The sequence below is a fragment of the Ahaetulla prasina genome, chromosome 1 (assembly GCF_028640845.1).
Source record: "Ahaetulla prasina isolate Xishuangbanna chromosome 1, ASM2864084v1, whole genome shotgun sequence".
NCBI classification, from domain to species: domain Eukaryota; kingdom Metazoa; phylum Chordata; class Lepidosauria; order Squamata; family Colubridae; genus Ahaetulla; species Ahaetulla prasina.
Genome location: NC_080539.1, coordinates 189,621,347 through 189,641,413, shown reverse-complemented (window position 1 = coordinate 189,641,413; position 20,067 = coordinate 189,621,347).

Genomic DNA, 20,067 nt, shown 5'->3' with positions numbered 1-20,067 from the left:
GCTTTCTGAGATTTGGTGTGTTTCTGTAGTGTTTCACTCTAACTACACAAACACACAAAATCTCACAAAGCTGTATGTAGCATTTTGTGTGTGTGTGTCTGTGTGTGTGTGTGAGTCAGTTGTGTTGTGTTGTGTTGTGCTGTATGTGTGTAAAGTGTGAAAGTTGGTTTTGGGCTTTTTGTGGCTGTGTGAGGTTCCTGCTTGTTGCAGGGGTCATTTTGGGTGAGGTGCAGCTGTTTTTACATTATGTGTGAGTCAGTTGTGTTGTGTTGTGTTGTATGTGTAAAGTTGGTTTTTGGTACCTCTTATTGTTTTGTGTACTTTGTTTATTATTTTTATTATTTATTGTTATTGGCCATGCCAACCCGGTCATCTGACCACCAAGCCATTCCCACCAATTGAGCCATGCCCACAGAACCAGTAGGAAAAATTTCCAGATTTCACCCCTGCCTGATAACCATGATGGGGTGTCACTGACCTCGAGCCAGACATTCTAGAATGTGAAGTGAAATGGACCTTAGGAAATCTGAGCAATAACAAAGCTAGTGGAGGCGACAGTATTCCAGCTGAGCTATTCAAAATCTTAAAAGACGAAAAGTAAAAGTGCTACACTCAATTTGCCAGCAAATTTGGAAAACTCAACAGTGGCCACAGGATTGGAAAAGGTCAGTTTACATTCCAATTCCAAAGAAAGGCGATGCCAAAGAACATTCAAACTATCGCACCATTGTACTCATTTCAATGCTAGTAAGGATATGCTTACAATCCTACAAGCTGGTGAGGGGCGTGGCCAGTGTTGTAGTGAGACAACATGCTTTGGGAGCTCCCGGGGGACCATTGATATCTCAGCTGTTTGGGGGTCTGCATTAACCTAAGCCATCTTGTAGGGACGGCGAACAAGAGAGGCATGGACTGACTAACACAGGGAAATTGCAAATTCCCTGGTTAGTCGGAAGAAGCCTCTTACACCAAACGACTGAGAAAGTATCCATACTGTGCCACTAAGAAGCTGTGGCAGCCACCTCCAGAGGCCACAAACAGCCCTTTTGCCAATTTCCAGTGGGACCAGAAGAGCCATTTTTTGCTTTCCCCAGCCTCCAGGAGTCTGGGGAGGGCAAAAATGGCCTTCCCCATCCCCCCAGAGGTCCTCCGGAGGCTGAAAACAGCCTGTTTACCAACTTCTGGTCCCATCAAAAAAAAGATTAGAGAAGGAATTACAAAAAGAGATTAGAGAAGGAATTACAAAAAAACAGGCAAAATTAAAAAATTAAAAAACAAATGGAACTGAAAAAACATGAAATAAACTTAACTGAACAAGAGGTCCTGGCATGTAAATTAAGGGCTGCTAAACAGAACTTTTTTGAAAATGCACACAACCAGGCAGATGGTTGGCATATGAAATGAAAAAAGAGAAGGAGAAAAAAATAATTACCCAATTAATAGATGAGAAAGGAATCATGTTATAGAAATGAAGAAAAGAAAAAAGTAATTCAAAATTACTGTGAGAAACTATATAAACAAGAGACAATATCTGGAGAGAGGATAAAACAATACTTAGAAAAATCCGAATTATCTAAAATACCTGAAAAATATAAAGAGGCATTGGAAGAAAGAATAATGATGATGGAATTAACAGAAGTGATTAAAAACCAAAGGAATGGGAAAACACTGGGCCCAGATGGATTACCAGCAGAATTATATAAGACATTACAGGATGTACTAAGTAATGTAATGTTGGAAGTATTTAATGAACTTTTAGTAAAAGCAAAGACTCCAAACTCATGGATGGAGGCATGTATCATGCTTATACCTAAAGAAGATATAGATATGCAACAAGTTAAAAATTATAGACCGATTTCATTGCCGAATGCAGACTATAATATTTGCTTCAATAATGGTGAACAGATTGAACAGGTTGTTAAATGAATTTATACATATGGATCAAAATGGTTTTTTACCCAAAAGACAAATTAGGGACAATATGAGAATAATTTTGAACATTTTGGAATACTATGAAGCTCATTCAGAAAAACAAATGGCAATGATATTCTTGGATGCACAGAAAGCGTTTGATAATGTGAAATGGCAATTTACGATAACGCAACTGCAGGTTATAGACTTTGGGGGAAGATTCATAAATATGATAAAAACAATCTATAATAAACAATCAGCAAAGGAAATGATAAATAGAGACATGACAGAAAAGGTCAATATAATGAAAGGAACAAGGCAAGGACGCCCTTTATCTCCATTACTATTTGTGTTGACACTGGAGGTATTAAACAGAAACATAAGACAAAATAAAGAAATAAAGGGAATGAAAATTAAAAAAGAAGAATATAAACTCCAAGCCTTTGCAGATGACTCAGTGTTTATTTTGGAGAATCCCCAATTAACAGGACCCAAATTAATAGATCAGATAGATGAATATGGAGAGGTGGCAGGATTGAAAATAAACAAAGAAAAGACAAAAATATTGGTGAAAAACATTACAGAAAAGCAGAAAAGCAACGTAATGGGAAAGCTAGATATGCAGATTGTGAAGAAAGTAAAGTACTTGGGAATTCATTTAACTTCAAGATGTGAAACGGTTAAAGAGAGCAACTACTACAAATTGAAAAAAACTAATTGAGGAGTACTTGGAGAAATGGAAAAAATGTACAGTTATCACTAATGGGAAGGATTGCGATAATTAAGATGAATATATTACCGAGATTGATATTTTTATTTTAGACAATACCGATAAAAGTGGAAAAGTAATATTTTGAACATCTTAATAAAATAATAATGAAATTTATATGGCAAGGGAAAAAACAAGAATTAATATAAGAATGTTACAAGATGTGAGACTTTGAGGAGGATTTGGATTACCCAACTGGGCAGCAGCATTGACATGGATGAGAGAATGGATTGAATTAAGAAATACAAGATTATTAACTTTGGAGGGACATGATTTACAATTGGAATGGCAAAAATAAGATGCATAGCTATTTTCAAAAACATTATGTAAAAAATGTATTACTTTTAGAGTGGGAAACGGTTAGAGATAAGTATTATTTGAAAATACCGACATGGCTATTGTTTCAAGTAGTTTTAATCGTAAATAAAACCATCATTACAGGTATATATCTACATAAAACCAACAAGCCATCATTACAAGTATATATCTACATATGACAGGAACCAGAAATACCTCACAGGAGCAGCTGAAGGCAGTTCCTCGAGAGTCAGGGAATATATCTCAAACTAATATATCTCAAACTAATATATATCTCAATATATCTCAAACTAATATATCTCAAACTAATCCTGCCAAGACTGCAGACATAACCCTTGTAACAGCTATCAACAATGGAAGCGTTAATACATCCAAATATTATTAATATATGGAATATTCTTAGATATAAAGATATATTATCAGATAAGGGGGAATTGAAAATGAAATAAGAAATAGAAGAACAAGGGATTGAAATGGATTGGTACACACAGTTGCAAATACAAACAAGATATGAAAAGGTTGCTAAATTATATGGTTTTTATTTGGAAATGACAGAACTGGATGAGATACTCACAGGAACAGACAAAAAATGATTTAAAAATTATATAGTTATCTACTAAGTATTAAGTCACAAAGAAGAGGGAGTCAAACTATTCTCCAAAGCACCTGAGGGTAGAGCAAGAAGCAATGGGTAGAAACTAATCAAGGAGAGAAGCAACTTAGAACTAAGGAGAAATTTCCTGACAGTTAGAACAATTAATCAGTGGAACAACTTGCGTGAAGAAGTTGTGAATGCTCCAACACTGGAAATTTTAAAGAAAATGTTGGATAATAATTTGTCTGAAATGATGTAGGGTTTCCTGCCTGGGCAGGGGGTTGGACTAGAAGACCTCCAAGGTCCCTTCCAACTCTGTTGTTGTTGTTGTTGTTGTTGTTGTTGTTGTTGTTGTTGTTGTTATTATTATTATTATTATTTATTAAATTTGTATACCGCCCTTCTCCCAAAGGACTCAGGGCAGTTCATAGCCAATAAAATACAAAAAATACATATAGCACAAATTAAAAACAGTATAAAAGACTAATTCAATGTATGGCCTAAAAATTTGAATACAATTAAAAACCCCGTGTAAAAACCCCAATTAAAAACCCCAATTAAAACTACATTTAAGCTAGCCCTGCACGCTGGAACAAAAGCGTCTTCAGCTCGCGGCGAAAGTTCCGGAGGTCGGGGAGTTGACCAAGCCCCGGAGGTAGCACATTCCAGAGGGCAAGAGCCCCCACAGAGAAGGCCCTCCCCCTGGGGGTCGCCAGCCGACATTGTTTGGCCGACGGTACCCGGAGAAGGCCCTCTCTGTGGGACCGCCCAGATCGGTGGGAGGCTACTGGTGGCAGTAGGTGGTCCCGTAGGTAACCTTGTCCTAAGCCATGGAGCGCTTCAAAGGTGATAACCAGCCCCTTGAATTGGACCCGGAAGACCACCGGAAGCCAGTGCAGACTGCGCAGGAGGGGTGTCACATGGGAGCCACGAGGTGCTCCCTCTATCACCCGCGCAGCCGCATTCTGGACCAGTTGGAGCTTCCGGGTACCCTTCAAGGGGAGCCCCATGTAGAGAGCATTGCAGTAGTCCAGGCGGGATGTAACAAGGGCATGAGTGACCGTGCAAAGGGAGACCCGGTCCAGTAACCCGGTGACGTATCAGGCGAACCTGGTGATGGCCATCATATGTTCTTCTAAAGACAGCCATGCATCCAGGAGGACACCCAGATTGTGAGCCCTCTCCGTGGGGGCCAACGACTTGCCCCCAACAGTCAGCAATGGAATCAGCTGACTGTACCGGGCTGCCGGCATCCACAGCCACTCGGTCTTGGAGGGATTGAGCCTGAGCCTGTTTCTCCCCATCCAGACCCGTACGGCCTCCAGACACTGGGACATCACTTCGGAGGCCTCTTTGGGGTGGTTAGGGGTGGAAATATACAGCTGAGTATCATCAGCGTATAGATGACAACTCACCCCAAAACCACGGATGATCTCGCCCAGTGGCTTCATATAGATGTTGAACAGAAGAGGCGAGAGAACCAACCCTTGCGGTACCCCACACAAGAGGCTCCTTGGGGCTGATCTCTGCCCTCCTGTCAACACCGTCTGCAACCGGTTCGAGAGATAGGAGGCGAACCACCGATAAACGGTGCCCCCCACTCCACGTCCCCCGAGCCGGCGCAGCAGGATACCATGGTTGATGGTATCAAAAGCCGCTGAGAGATCTAATAGGACCAGGGCAGAGGAACAACCTCTGTCCCGAGCACTCCAGAAATCATCAACCAACGCGACCAAGGCCGTTTCCGTGCTGTAACCAGGCCGGAAACCGGACTGGAATGGGTCTAGATGGACAGTTTCATCCAGGTATTGGGGGAACTGTCGTGCAACCACACTCTCAACAACCTTCACCACAAAGCGAAGGTTGGAGATAGGATGGTAATTTGCTAAAACAGCTGGATCCAGGGAGGGCTTCTTGAGGAGGCGCCTCACAACCGCCTCTTTCAAGGCGGTAAGGAAGACACCCTCCACCAAGGAGGCGTTAACAATTCCCTGGAGCCAGCCTCATGTAACCTCCCAGGTGGCCAGTACCAGCCAGGAGGGACACGGGTCCAATAAACATGTGGTCGCATTCAGTCTCCCCAGTATCCTGTCCATGTCCTCAGGAGCCACAGTATCAAACTCATCCCAGGTAGCGACCCTAAGACCTGCCTCTTCCACCCCGCCCGGATCTACCCAATCTGAGTCCAAACCTTCCTAAATCGGAGTGATTTTATCGAACAGATATTGTCCAAACTCCTCAGCACGCCCCTGTAAGGGATCCTCCACTGCTCCCTGATGAAGGAGCGAGCGGGTCACCCTAAACAGGGTGGCTGGGCAGTTATCTGCCGATGCAATGAGAGTGGAAAAATATTCCCGTTTTGCCACTCTCATCGCCACTAGATAGGTCTGAATTTGAGACCTTACTAGTGTCCGGAAAGATTCGGAGCGGCTGGCCCTCCAATTACTCTCTAGGCATCTTTTTCGGCACTTCATCTCTCTCAGCTCCTTGGAATACCAAGGGGCTAATCGAGATCGGCACCGGGTCAGAGGCTGCAAAGGCACGACGCGATCTAGAGCTCCGGCAGCCACCCTATCCCAGGCGGCGACTAGATCTCCAGCCGAGCCATGGGCTAAATCCTCAGGGAATGGCCCAAGCTCCATTTGGAACCTCTCTGGGTCCATCAGGCACCTGGGACGGAACCAGCAAGTCAGTTCCATCTCCCTGCGGTGGGGGCTGGCAGTTTGAAAGTCGAGCTGAAGGAGCGAATGGTCTGACCATGACAGGGGTCTAATAACTAACTCCCCTAACTCCAGATCATTCAACCATTGTCCAGAGACGAAAATCAAGTCCAGAGTGTTTCCCCCGAAGTGTTATTATCAAGTCCAGAATGTTATTATTATTATTAAGTTAGAAGAAGAATGGGTAAGAGAAACAATGATAGCTTGGGCTAAAAATTTTGACTATACAATTTAATTAGATAAATGGCAGCAGTTAGGGAAAGAAATTATAAATCAACAATGTTTACAGCATATAAGGAGAATCAATATAAAATGTTTTATAGATGGCATATGGCACCTGAAAAATTGGCAAAAATGTTCAAAGATTATCAGCTAAATGTTGGAAAAGCCATCAAATACCAGGATCATACTATCATATGCGGTGGACATGCCCAGAAGCAAGAAATAATTGGGTTAAAATTTGAACATGGTTAGAGGAAATGATTCAACAGCATATTGACTTAAAACCTGAACTGTTTGTATTGTGCATCTTACCAGACAAATATAGTAAAGAAAATATATACTTGATTACATGTTATAACTGCAGCAAGGATTGTATTTGCACAAAACTGGAAAGCAGAGAAAATTCCTATAGAGGGAGAAGTAATTTAGAAAATATTGAAATGTGTAGAAATGAATAAATTAACATTGGCAATTAAAGAAAAGGAAGAATCGGAGTATTTTAAGGTATGGGGCAATTTTATCAATGGTTAGAGAAGATATATATATGAAAATTAATATAATTAAAATTTTGGGGAAAATGTTGTAGACATAAAATGAATTACTTCTAATTTCCAAGATGATGCAACCGAAGGCTGCCTCGGTGAAATGTTCTCTAATGGTTTCTTTATTTTTAATTATTCTCTGCAACTTACTACGGATTTCTTACTCACGAGACCATCTGCCAAAAATTAAGCAATGTTTCTTTAAGGAGCAGCTTTCTGTGATCTAACACACACCCCGTCTTTACAAACGCAGAGGAGATTCTAACACAGGAAGAACCAATTTCCCCGGAGCCATGGATTACCAAAAAAAACAAACAGAGAAAGCAAAGAAGGAGAGGTAAACGGGCAGGAATTCTAATCAAGCTAAGAAATAATAGAAATAAAACTCCTCTGCCTTCAATTTTCTTAACCAATGTATGTTCACTTGCTAATAAGATGGATGAAATACTCCTTTTAAACAGATACAATTCTGATTTTTACAATTCAGCAGTCCTATGCTTCTCTGAAACCTGGTTAAATGAATCAATTGAGGATAGCAGCCTGCATATCCCAGGGTTTCAGATTGAACAATCAGACAAAATTATAGAAAATCTGGTAAAAAGAAGGGAGGAGGCTTATGTTGTTGATGTTATATATCAACAACAGCTGGTGTCAGATGTAACTATAATATACAAATTCTGTGATGAAAACCAAGAGACATTATCAACTGCAAACCATACTATTTGCCTCGTGAATTTTCCTCATTTCTTCTAATTGCTGTTTATGTCCCACCATATTTACACAAGCCTGTGTAAATAAGGCATTACGAACTCTAGCTGACTAAATTATGGAGGCTGAAGCCAAATACCCTGATTCACTGGCCATTATTTTGGCAGATCTAAACAAGGCAAACTTAAGGAAAGAGCTACCAAAATACTTTCAGCATGTCAATTGTCCCACTAGAGGCAAGAATACTTTAGACCATTGCTACACAACACTAAAAGATACTCATTGGTCTTTACCATGAGCAGCTGTAGGTTACTCTGATCATTGCATGATTCACCTTGTACCTGCTTACAGGCAAAGATTTAAAACCACAAAACCAACAATTAAATCAATTAAGACCTGGATGGAGGAGGCAAAATTAAAGCTACAGGCATGCTTTGACTGCACTGATTGGAATATTTTTGAAGATACCTCTGCAGACCTGGATGAACTCACAGATACTGTAACATCTATCTAGACCCGTTCCAGTCTGGCTTCCGACCCGGATACAGCACGGAGACAGCTTTGGTCGCGTTGGTGGATGATCTCTGGAGGGCCAGAGACAGGGGTTATTCCTCTGCCCTGGTCCTGTTAGATCTCTCAGCGGCTTTTGATACCATCGACCATGGTATCCTGCTGCGCCGGTTGGGGGGGTTGGGAGTGGGAGGCACCGTTTATCAGTGGTTCTCCTCCTATCTCTCCGACCGGTCACAGACGGTGTTGACAGGGGGGCAGAGGTCGACCGCGAGGCACCTTACTTGTGGGGTGCCACAGGGGTCGATTCTCTCGCCCCTCCTGTTCAATATCTATATGAAGCCGTTGGGCGAGATCATCAGTGGCTTGATGAAGCCACTATATGAAGCCGTTGGGCGAGATCATCAGTGGCTTCGGGGTGAGATACCAGCTGTACGCTGATGATATCAGCTGTACTTTTCCACCCCGGGCCACCCCAATGAAGCTGTCGAAGTGCTGTCCCGGTGTTTGGAGGCTGTACGGGTCTGGATGGGGAGAAACAGGCTCAAGCTCAATCCCTCCAAGACGGAGTGGCTGTGGATGCCGGCACCCCGATACAGTCAGCTGCAGCCGCAGCTGACTGTTGGGGGTGAGTTATTGGCCCCAAAGGAGGGAGTGCGCAACTTGGGTGTTCTCCTGGATGCACGGCTGTCGTTTGAAGATCATTTGGCGGCCGTCTCCAGGAGAGCCTTTCACCAGGTTCGCCTGGTTCGCCAGTTGCGCCCCTTCCTTGATCGGGATGCCCTATGCACAGTCACTCATGCTCTCGTTACCTCTCGCCTGGATTATTGCAATGCTCTCTACATGGGGCTCCCCTTGAGATGAACTCGGAGGCTTCAGTTGGTCCAGAATGCAGCTGCGCGGGTGATAGAGGGAGCTCCACGTAGCTCCCATGTAACACCTCTCCTGCGCAGACTGCACTGGCTACCTGTTGCCTTTTGGGTGCATTTCAAGGTTCTGGTTACCACCTTTAAAGCGCTCCATGGCTTGGGGCCTGGGTACTTACGGGACCGCCTGCTGTTACCTCATGCCTCCCACCGACCCGTACGCTCACACAGAGAGGGACTTCTCAGGGTGCCGTCCGCCAAGCAATGTCGGCTGGCGGCCCCCAGGGGAAGATCCTTCTCTGTGGGGGCTCCTACTCTCTGGAATGAACTTCCCCCGGGTTTACGCCAAATATCTGACCTTCGGACCTTTCGCCGCGAACTAAAAACATATTTGTTTGTTCGCGCAGGGCTTTCTTAAATTGTCTAGATTCTAAATTTAAATGTTATTTAAGTTTTAAATTGGGTTTTTTTAGATTTTTTATATATTTTAATCTATCGACCAAACTGTATAATAAGTTTTTTAATTTATTTTTAATTGTACATTGTTTATTTTTATCTTGGTTGTACACTGCCCTGAGTCCTTCGGGAGAAGGGCGGTCTAGAAATCTAATAAAATTAATAAATTAAATAAATAAATAAATCATATGTCAGCTTCTGTGAAGACCTATGTGTATCCACTAGGAACTTGTGAATATACAGTAACAACAAACCTTGGTTCACAGCTAAACTTAAGCAGCTACGTCATTCCAAAGAGGAAGCCTACAGAAAAGATGATAAAATGCTGTACAATCAGGCCACAAATGTATTAACAAAGGAGATCAGAGCAGCAAAAAGAAGCTACTCTGAAAAGCTAAAGAATCAGATCTCAACAAATGAACCAGCAAATATTGGAAAATTCATAAAAATATCACCGGCTATGGCAAAACTCCTTCCCAGTCTGAAGGAAATCAACAACTGGCAGATGACCTGAACGTATTTTACGGCAGGTTTGAAACAAAACTACAGCCACCTATCTCCACAACCCCCATCTCAGACACACCAGCAACAGCCAAGCCTCCTACAACTGACCCCATCCCATTGGATTCACAACCCCTAGTGATCACAGAAAAGGAAGTGCAGGACCTATTTCACAGACAAAAGCCAGGAAAAGCTCCAGGCCCAGACAAGATAACTCCTTCTTGCTTAAAAGTCTGTGCTGACCCATTGGCCTCCATCTTCACCCATATCTTCAATAAATCATTAGAGATGTGCTATGTTCCTTCTTGCTACTATCATCCCAGTGCAGAAGAAGCCCACCATCAGGGAACTGAATGACTACAGACCAGTTGCTTTAACATCTGTAGTCATGAAAACCTTTGAAAGGCTAGTGCTGTTCCACTTGAAAATCACCATGGATCCGCTGTTAGACCCCCTTGCAATTTGCATACCGAGCAAATAGATCAACAGATGGTGCTGTTAATATGGCTCTGCACTACCACGTACAACATCTTGAATCTCCAAAGACCTACGCAAGGGTCCTCTTTGTAGACTTTAGTTCAGCATTCAATACCATCATTCCAGACACTCTTCTAATGAAGCTAAACCAGTACAGGTACCTGAACAGACTTGTAAGTGGATCACAAGCTTCCTAATAAACAGAAAGCAGCAGGTGAAGCTAAGCAGAATCACATCAGATACCTGTACAATCAGCACAGCCTCCCCCACAAGGCTGTGTGCTCTCCCCACTTCTCTTCTCTCTGTATACCAATGACTGCATCTCTAACGATCCATCTGTTAAACTACTGAAGTTAGCAGATGATACAACAATGATCGGTCTCATTCAAGACAATGATGAATCCGCATACAGACGGGAGGTTGAACGACTAGCCTTGTGGTGCGACCGGAACAATCTGGACTTGAACACACTCAAAACCATAGAAATGGTGGTAGACTTTAGGAGAAACCCTTCCATACTTCCACCTCTCACAATACTAGACAACACAGTATCAACATTATATCTAGGTTCTATCATATCACAAGATCTAAAATCTAAAATTTAGATCACAAGATCTAAAAGATCTAAAATGGACAGCTAACATCAAAAATGTCATCAAAAAAGCACAACAAAGGGGTGTCAGTGGAGCTGATGTCACGATGAGACGACAGGACCTGAAGCTCCAGGTTCACTGTCGATGTTTTCCTGTCCAGATGGTACTTTTTTGGACCTCACTGTCCCGTAGAGACAGTGATTGTTGAGGGCACTTCTTGAGGATCTCAGGGACACCGCAAAATCCCTGATTGATCCAGGAGAGGACAGGAAGTACTGGCTATGTTTGCTGCTGAAGTTGGGACAGCTCTGGAATGGAAGAATTGGAAAGAAGTGTGCTGGTGGGGTGAGAGACTCCTTTTAAAATGGTTTTAAAATCATCCTGAGATTAAAAGGGGTTGAATTTGGAAAAAAACAAGAAATCCTTTTCCTTTTGCCTTTTAAAAAGAGTTTACCTTTTACTAGACAACACAGTATCAACAGTAGAAACCTTCAAATTTCTAGGTTCTACCATATTGCAAGATCTAAAATGGACAGCTAACATCAAAAATGTCATCAAAAAAGCACAACAAAATAGTGGCTATAAAAATGAATGTTTTGCCCAGGTTTCTATTTTTGTTTCAAATGATACCGGTACTTAAGAATGATATCAAATTACAGGAATGGCAAAAGGGGGTTAATAACTTTGTATGGATGGGCAAAAAACCAAGAATAAAATTAAAAATAATGCAGGACATAAGGGAAAGGGGGGGTCTTAAAATGCCTAATTTAAAATTGTATTATGAAGCAGTTGTCTTATCATTAATTACTGATTGGATTAATTTAACTGAGGAAAGAGTTTTGAATATAGAAGGTTATGGTTTGTTATATGGGTGGCATGCCTATTTATTATATGATAAGAAAGTAGATAAAATATTTAAAAATAATATAATTAGAAATGCATTATTGAGGGTCTGGAGGAAATATCAATATAAATTAGATGGAAAGATTCCAATATGGGCAATCCCGAGACACATGATAGAAAATATAAATATATATCAAAAGATGGAGGTAGTTACCTATAAAGAACTCCTTTGTATGGAAAAGGGGGAATTACAATTAAAATCCAGAGAAAAGATGGGGGAAGAAGGGAAAAATTATACATGGTTTCAATATGGACAATTACAAGCTAGATGGAAATTAGATAAAAAAATAGGTATTAAGCAAACTGAGGATAATTTGTTAAAACAAATGAGAGATCAAGGTCAACAGCATATTAAAAGGTTGTATAATGTATTAGTAGAAATAGACTCAGAGACTGAATTGGTTAAGGATTGTATGATTAAGTGGGCACAAAATTTTCAGCAACCAATAATGTTGGAAACTTGGGAAAGAATTTGGGTGAGGAATGTTAAATATACACAAGCGCAAAATATGAGAGAAAATTTTTATAAGATGTTTTATAGATGGCATTTAGACCCCAAAAAGTTGTCATGTATGTATCGTAATGTACAGGCTAAATGTTGGAGATGTGATTGTGAAGATGCCACTTATTACCATATATGGTGGACTTGTAAAAAAGTTAAAGCATTTTGGATTAAAGTATGGTGGATCATGCAGAACATTCTGAAAAAGAAGTTTAAGTTTACCCCGCAGTTCTTTCTACTAGGAATAATTATGGATTGTACAGCTATAGAAATTAAATTGATTTTGAACTTAATAACAGCCGCGAGACTTTTGATTGCTCAATATTGGAAGAAAGAATTACCTGCAATTGAAGAATGGACACTCAAAGTATCAAATCTGGCAGAAATGGCAAAAATTTCTGCTTACTTGAAAGACTATACACAAGAAAAATATATTTTAGAATGGAAAATGTGGATTGATTATATTCAAAATAAGTATCAGATAAAAAAATATCGAATAGCATATGAGTAAATTTAGGAAATATTTTGTATTAGATATATTTCTGAAGGAGAGGGGAATTGAGAGTGTGATTATGTGTGGGAATTGAGAGTGTGATTATGTGTGGAGTGTGATTATGTGTGGAGTGTGTGGAGTGACTAGAGATTATAATTTAGGATTTATTTTGGATTATGATTATTAGTTTTGGTACCCTGCATTTTGTTCTGGGAAGTCGGGGTGGGGGGTGGGGGGTAAGGGGTTGGGGGGGGTAAGGGAATTGGGGGGGTTGAGGGTAGAGGATGGAGTGATGGTTAATGTACAGGGATTATTGAAGATGTATAAATATAATTAATGTAGGATTGGGTCTGCCCAGTTACCATTTTAGAACAGTGGGGAGGGAGAAAAGAGGAGAGAGTAGGAGGTAGGAAAGAGGAGAAGAGGGGCAGAAGAGGGAGAAGAGGAAGGAAGAGGGGTAGAAGAGGGAGAAGGAAGGTGTAGCATGGAGGGAGGAGAGGATGTAGATAAGAGAAGGAGAGGAAGGTCTGGAAAGTAGAAGAAGGTAGAAGAGGGAAGAGAGTTAAAAGGGGGGTGGTGACTGGGCAAGCCCGACTAATTGTATATAATTGTACATTGGATGAGTTGTTGGATATGATTGTAAAAATAAAACTTTTTTATTAAAAAAAAAGCACAACAAAGAATGTTCTTTCTGCACCAACTCAGAAAGCTCAAATTGACCAAGGAGCTGGTGATCCAGTTCTACAGAGGAATTATTGAGTCTGTCATCTGCACCTCTATAACTGTCTGGTTTGGTTCTGCAACCCAACAAGACAGACACAAACTTCAGAGGATAATTAGAACTTCAGAAAAAACAATTGCTACCAACCTGCCTTCCATTAAGGATCTGTGTACTGCACAAATCAAAAAGAGGGCTGTGAAAATATTTACAGACCCCTCACATCCTGGACATAAACTGTTTCAACTCCTACCCTCAAAACGACGCTATAGAGCACTGCATACCAGAACAACTAGACACAAGAACAGTTTTTTCCCGAACGCCATCACTCTGCTAAATAAATAATTCCCTCAACACTGTCAAACTATTTACTAAATCTGCACTCATCGTTCCCATCACCCATCTCCTTCCACTTATTTATTTATTTATTTATTTATTTATTTATTTATTAATCATACTTTTATACCGCACCATCTCCCGTAGGACTCAGGGCGGTTCACAGGCATATTAAAATAAAACAATATAATAAATAAGCAATATAAAACCCAATTAAAACTAAATACTATAATAGTCAAATCACTAAAACGGTAAAAACCGATTAAAATTTAACTAAAATATTTTATTCTTAGGCTAGTCCAGCTCGCTGAAATAATAAAGTCTTCAGTTCACGTCTGAAGGTCCGGAGGTCGGGGAGTTGTTGTAACCCCGGAGGAAGCTCGTTCCACAGGGTCGGTGCCGCCACAAAGAAGGCCCTCCCCCTGGGGGTCGCCAACCTACATTGTTTGGTCGACAACACCCTGAGGAGGCCCGTTCTGTGGGAGCGTACGGGTCGTTGGGAGGCAATTGGTGGCAGAAGGCGGTCTCGTAGATATCCCGGTCCTAAGCCATGGAATGCTTTAAAGATGGTGACCAAAACCTTGAATTGCACCCGGAAGGCTACCGGCAACCAGTGTAGGCCACGCAGGAGGGGTGTTATATGGGAGCAACGCAGTGCTCCCTCTATCACCTGCGCGGCCGCATTCTGGACTAGCTGGAGCCTCCTGGTGCTCTTCAAGGGGAGCCCCATGTAGAGAGCATTGCAATAGTCCAGGCGGGAAGTGATGAGGGCGTGAGTGACCGTGCGTAAGGCATCCCGGTCAAGGAAGGGGCGCAACTGGCGAATCAGGTGAACCTGATAAAATGCTCCCCTGGCGACGGCCGTCAAATGTTCCTCTAAGGACATCCGATCGTCCAGGAGAACGCCTGAGTTGCGCACTCCTTCCCTGGGGGTCAGTACTTCCCCCCCCCACAGTCAGCGATAGTGTAAGCTGACTGTACCGGGACGCCGGAACCCACAGCCACTCTGTCTTGGAAGGGTTGAGTCGGAGCCTGTTCCTCCCCATCCAGACCCGCACGGCCTCAAGACACCGGCCCATCACCTCAACTGCTTCGTTGGGATGGTTCGGGGTGGAAATGTACAGCTGAGTATCATCAGCGTACAGATGATAATCCACCTCGAAACCACGGATAACCTCACCCAGCGGCTTCATATAGATGTTGAACAGGAGAGGCGAGAGAACAGACCCCTGAGGCACCCCACAAGTGAGGCGCCTTGGGGCCGACCTCTGCTCCCCTGCCAAACCATCTGCGAACAGTCAGAGAGATAGGAGGAGAACCACCGATAAACGGTGCCTCCCACCCCCAATCCCTCCAACCGCCGCAGCAGGATACTATGGTCGATGGTATCAAAAGCCGCCGAGAGATCTAATAGAACCAGGACAGAGGAACAACCCCTGTCCCGGGCTCTCCAGAGGTCATCCACCAACGCGACCAAAGCCATCTCGGTGCTGTATCCGGGTCTGAAACCGGACTGGAACGGGTCCAGATAGACAGTTTCCTCCAGGTGTTGAGGAAGCTGATATGCCACCACACTCTCAACAACCTTCACCAAAAAGCGAAGGTTGGAGACTGGACGATAGTTCGCTAAAACAGCCGGGTCCAGGGAGGGCTTCTTGAGGAGGGGCCTCACCACCGCCTCTTTCAAGGCAGCGAAGAAAACACCCTCAAACAAAGAAGCGTTGGTAACTCCCAGGAGCCAGCCTCGTGTGACCTCCTGTGTGGCCAGTACCATCCAGGAGGGACACGGGTCCAATAAACATGTGGTGGGATTCAACTTACTCAACAACCTGTCCATGTCCAATATGGGAATGTCTCAGGGTTTAAGGTAAATCAGAAAAAGACAAAAGTGATAATAAAAAATATGGCCAGACAACAGAAAGAAAAATTAGAGGAAGTAACAGGATTTGAAATTGTAAAGAAGGTTAAGTACTTAGGGGTTTATATTATGTCGTCAAATGTGAAATTGTATAAGAATAACTATGAGGTTTTATGGCAAAAAGTTCAGAAGGAGTTGATTGTTTGGAAAAAATTGCAATTATCTTTGTTGGGGAGAATTGCTGCTATTAAAATGAATGTTTTACCTAGATTTTTATTCCTCTTTCAGATGATACCAATAATTAAGAAAGATAAGAATCTTGAGGAATGGCAGAAGGGAATTAACAAATTTATATGGGAAGGTAAAAAAGCTAGGGTTAAAATGAAAATAATTCAAGATTCTCGAGAAAGGGGAGGTTTAAAAATGCCTAATTTTAAATTATATTATGAAGCAGCTGCTTTCTCTGCAATAAGTGATTGGTTTAATTTAACAGAGGACAGAATTTTGAATATAGAAGGTTATGATTTGCTATATGGATGGCATGCATATTTAATTTATGACAAAAAAGTGGATAAGGCCTTTAAAAATCATGTGCTAAGAAATGCCCTTCTGCGTGTTTGGAAAAAATACTCTTATAAATTAAATTATAAGGTTCCTATATACTATAGGAATATAGGATATACTATATACTATAGGTATATAGGATATATACACACTGATTTTGAATACTTAGGAGTCACAGTGCTCCATCCTATGACAATATGCAAAAAGAGAGATAAATTACTAACAAAATAAATTATCTAACAAAATGAAATATCTAACAAAATGAAATTCAACAGTGAAAAAAGTAAGGTTCTACATTTAGGCCAAAAAAACAAAATGCACCAGTACCGTATATGTGGTACCTTGCTCAATAGTAGTACCTGTGAGAGGGATCTTGGAGTCCTAGTGGATAACCATTTAGATATGAGCCAGCAGTGTGCAGCAGCTGTTAAAAAAGCCAACACAGTTCTGGGCTGCATAAACAGAGGGATAGAATCAAGAACACGTGAAGTGTTAGTACCACTTTATAATGCCTTGGTAAGGCCACACTTGGAATATTGCATCCAGTTTTGGTCGCCACGATGTAAAAAAGATGTTGAGACTCTAGAAAGAGTGCAGAGAAGAGCAACAAAGATGATTAGGGGACTGGAGGATAAAACATATGAAGAACGGTTGCAGGAACTGGGTATGTCTAGTTTAACAAAAAGAAGGACTAGGGGAGACATGATAGCTGTGTTCCAATATCTCAGAAGCTGCCACAAAGAAGAGGGAGTCGGGCTGTTCTCCAAAGCACCTGAGGGTAGAACAAGAAGCAATGGGTGGAAACTGATCAAAGAAAGAAGCAACTTAGAACTAAGGAGAAATTTCCTGACAGTTAGAACAATTAATAAGTGGAACGACTTGCCTTCAGAAGTTGTGAATGCTCCAACACTGGAAATTTTTAAGAAAATGTTGGATAACCATCTGACTGAGATGGTGTAGGGTTTCCTGCCTGGGCAGGGGGTTGGACTAGAAGGCCTCCAAGGTCCCTTCCAACTCTGATGTTATGTTATGTTATGTTGTTATGTTACTTAGGATATTGAATTAGTGAAAGAAGTAGAAAAATAACATCTAAAAGAATTGAGAGAATAGTAACTCATATAGTAAATTCTGTTATCTTGTTTTTGTGTACAACTCAGTGCCTGGTGTGGGGTATATTATGGCCTGGCAGGGTGTTGTGCCTTGTCCTCCCTCCTCTCCTCAACCGGGCCCCTCCTGTCTCCTCCCAGGCCTGCTATCAGACTTGGAGTCTGATAATGAAGATGAACGGCCTGTCATGCCTCCAGCCCCCGGCCCTGGCCCCATAGGATGTCAGGAATGAACAAACAAACCCCACAGGATGTCAGGAATGAACAAACAAACCTCACTCATACGGCGTGTGTTCCTTTGGCTCAGCCATCAGAGGAAGTCAGCCACGGATTGGAATTACTCGGGCCTACTGCTTCTGACCCCTCCCTTTCTCAAACAGCAGAAGACAATTCAAAGTGGGAGGTGTTATGTATTTGAACTTTAAGAGGGAAGTTTGGGCAGGAACTAGCACGTTGCTGATTGGCTGATGCCTCAGCCAAAATAGTATTTAAAGAGGGGTTTTTGCTGTTGGAGAAATGGGGGTCGTACATGGCTCGCTTCGAGTGTTTCCTCGAAGCAAACGAACTACTAGGAGTCTCGGACAATCGGAAGCGTGCATACTTCCTGAGTCACTGCGGACCGAGGTTTTCGATACTGCCGAGTCGCTGTTGGAACCAACGCCGGTACAGTCGGTACCATGGCAAACGCTGCAAATGACACTGAAGGCACACTACGCTCCGGTGCCGTCGAAGTTTGTTCAACGTTTCGAGCTAAGACAGCGAGTTCAGCGCGAGGGCGAATCGATAAGCGTGTACATGGCCGCATTGAGGAAAGCCGTGAACCACTGTGAGTACCGGGATTTGGATGACTCTTTACTTGAACAACTCATTTGTGGGGTCCGCGACATTCGTTTACAGAGGCGGTTGCTGTCCAAAAGCAACCTGACCCTAGCCCTGGCTCTAGATGAGGCCAGGGCACACGAGATGTCCACCAAAGCGGTGGAGACTCTACAGAAACCGAACACACCGAACACTGGCACGAAAACAGCGCCAGTCCACAGCGAGGTCGTCGAGGCCGAATCCGGAGGCAAGGAAGAAGAAGAGGTCTTCTATACCGGGAGGTCGGAGAGAGGCGACCGGGACGAGTGCGTGAGCTGCGGAGGCCAACACCAACGACAAAATTGCAGATTCAAGGACGCAATTTGCCGGCGGTGCAAAAAGAAAGGGCACATCGCGCAAGCCTGTCGAGCCCCACAACTGTCCCGCCCAAAATTCAAACCGGCCAATCAGCAAAGTGCTGGACCGACGAAACGGCCAGGGATTGGCTCATCCAAAAGAGGCGCGAAATTGAACCAAACAACCGTACAAGTGGGCCACGCATCAACGCAAATAGAAAAGAACATATTCACACAGACACACATCGAAGGAGTGCCGTGTAAGATGGAGGTGGACACCAGATCGTCGATCACGATCATGTCCTGGGACACCGTCGCGAGGAACCTGCCAGAGGTCGCGAAACGCCAACTGCAAACCCAAAAGCTGAGAGTGCAAGACTACCAGGGAAACCGGATCCCTGTTCGAGGAGTCACGTCCGTCAAAGTGAGATATGGAAACCTAAAGAAAACTCTACCGGTCACCATCGTAGATGGAAACCTTCCAAGTTTGCTGGGCCTGGACTGGTTCAGAGCCCTGGGGATGGAAGTGACTGGGGTCCACAGAAACGGAGTCAACCTAAAAGATGAACTGCTGAAAGAGTTCAAGGACGTCTTCCAGGACTGCCTGGGCAAGTACGTGGGGACCCCTATTTCGTTTAATTTGGATCCCCAGGTAGCTCCCATTAGGTTAAGGGCTAGGCGGGTACCCTTCGCCCTTAAGCCCAAGGTAGACCGGGAGTTAGACAAACTAGTAAACCAGGGCATACTAGTTCCCGTCGACCATGCCAAATGGGAGACACCGATTGTGACCCCAGTCAAACTGGACGGATCAGTCTGGATTTGTGCTGACTACAAAGCAATGCTTAACAAAGCATTGCAAAAGAGCGCCTACCCCGTTCCCGTAGTGCAACATCTGTTGCACTCATTGGGACAAGGGCAGGTCTTCGCCAAACTCATTTGGCCCAAGCCTACCAACAATTACCCGTAGACAATGACACAGCCGAGGCGCAGACGATTGTAACACATCGAGTCGCATTCAAATGCACCCGACTCCAGTTTGAAGTCAGCGTAGCCCCAGGGTTGTTCCAAAATCTAATGGAACGTCTGCTACAGGGAATACCGGGGGTCGTGCCATATTTTGACGACGTACTAGTTTCAGCAGAGAACCTAGATGAGTTAGGGGTCAAACTATGGAAGGTCTTGGGCATTTTCAGGTCTGCTGGACTTAAGGTCAAGCTCAACAAATGCCAGATAGGAGTCGAATCC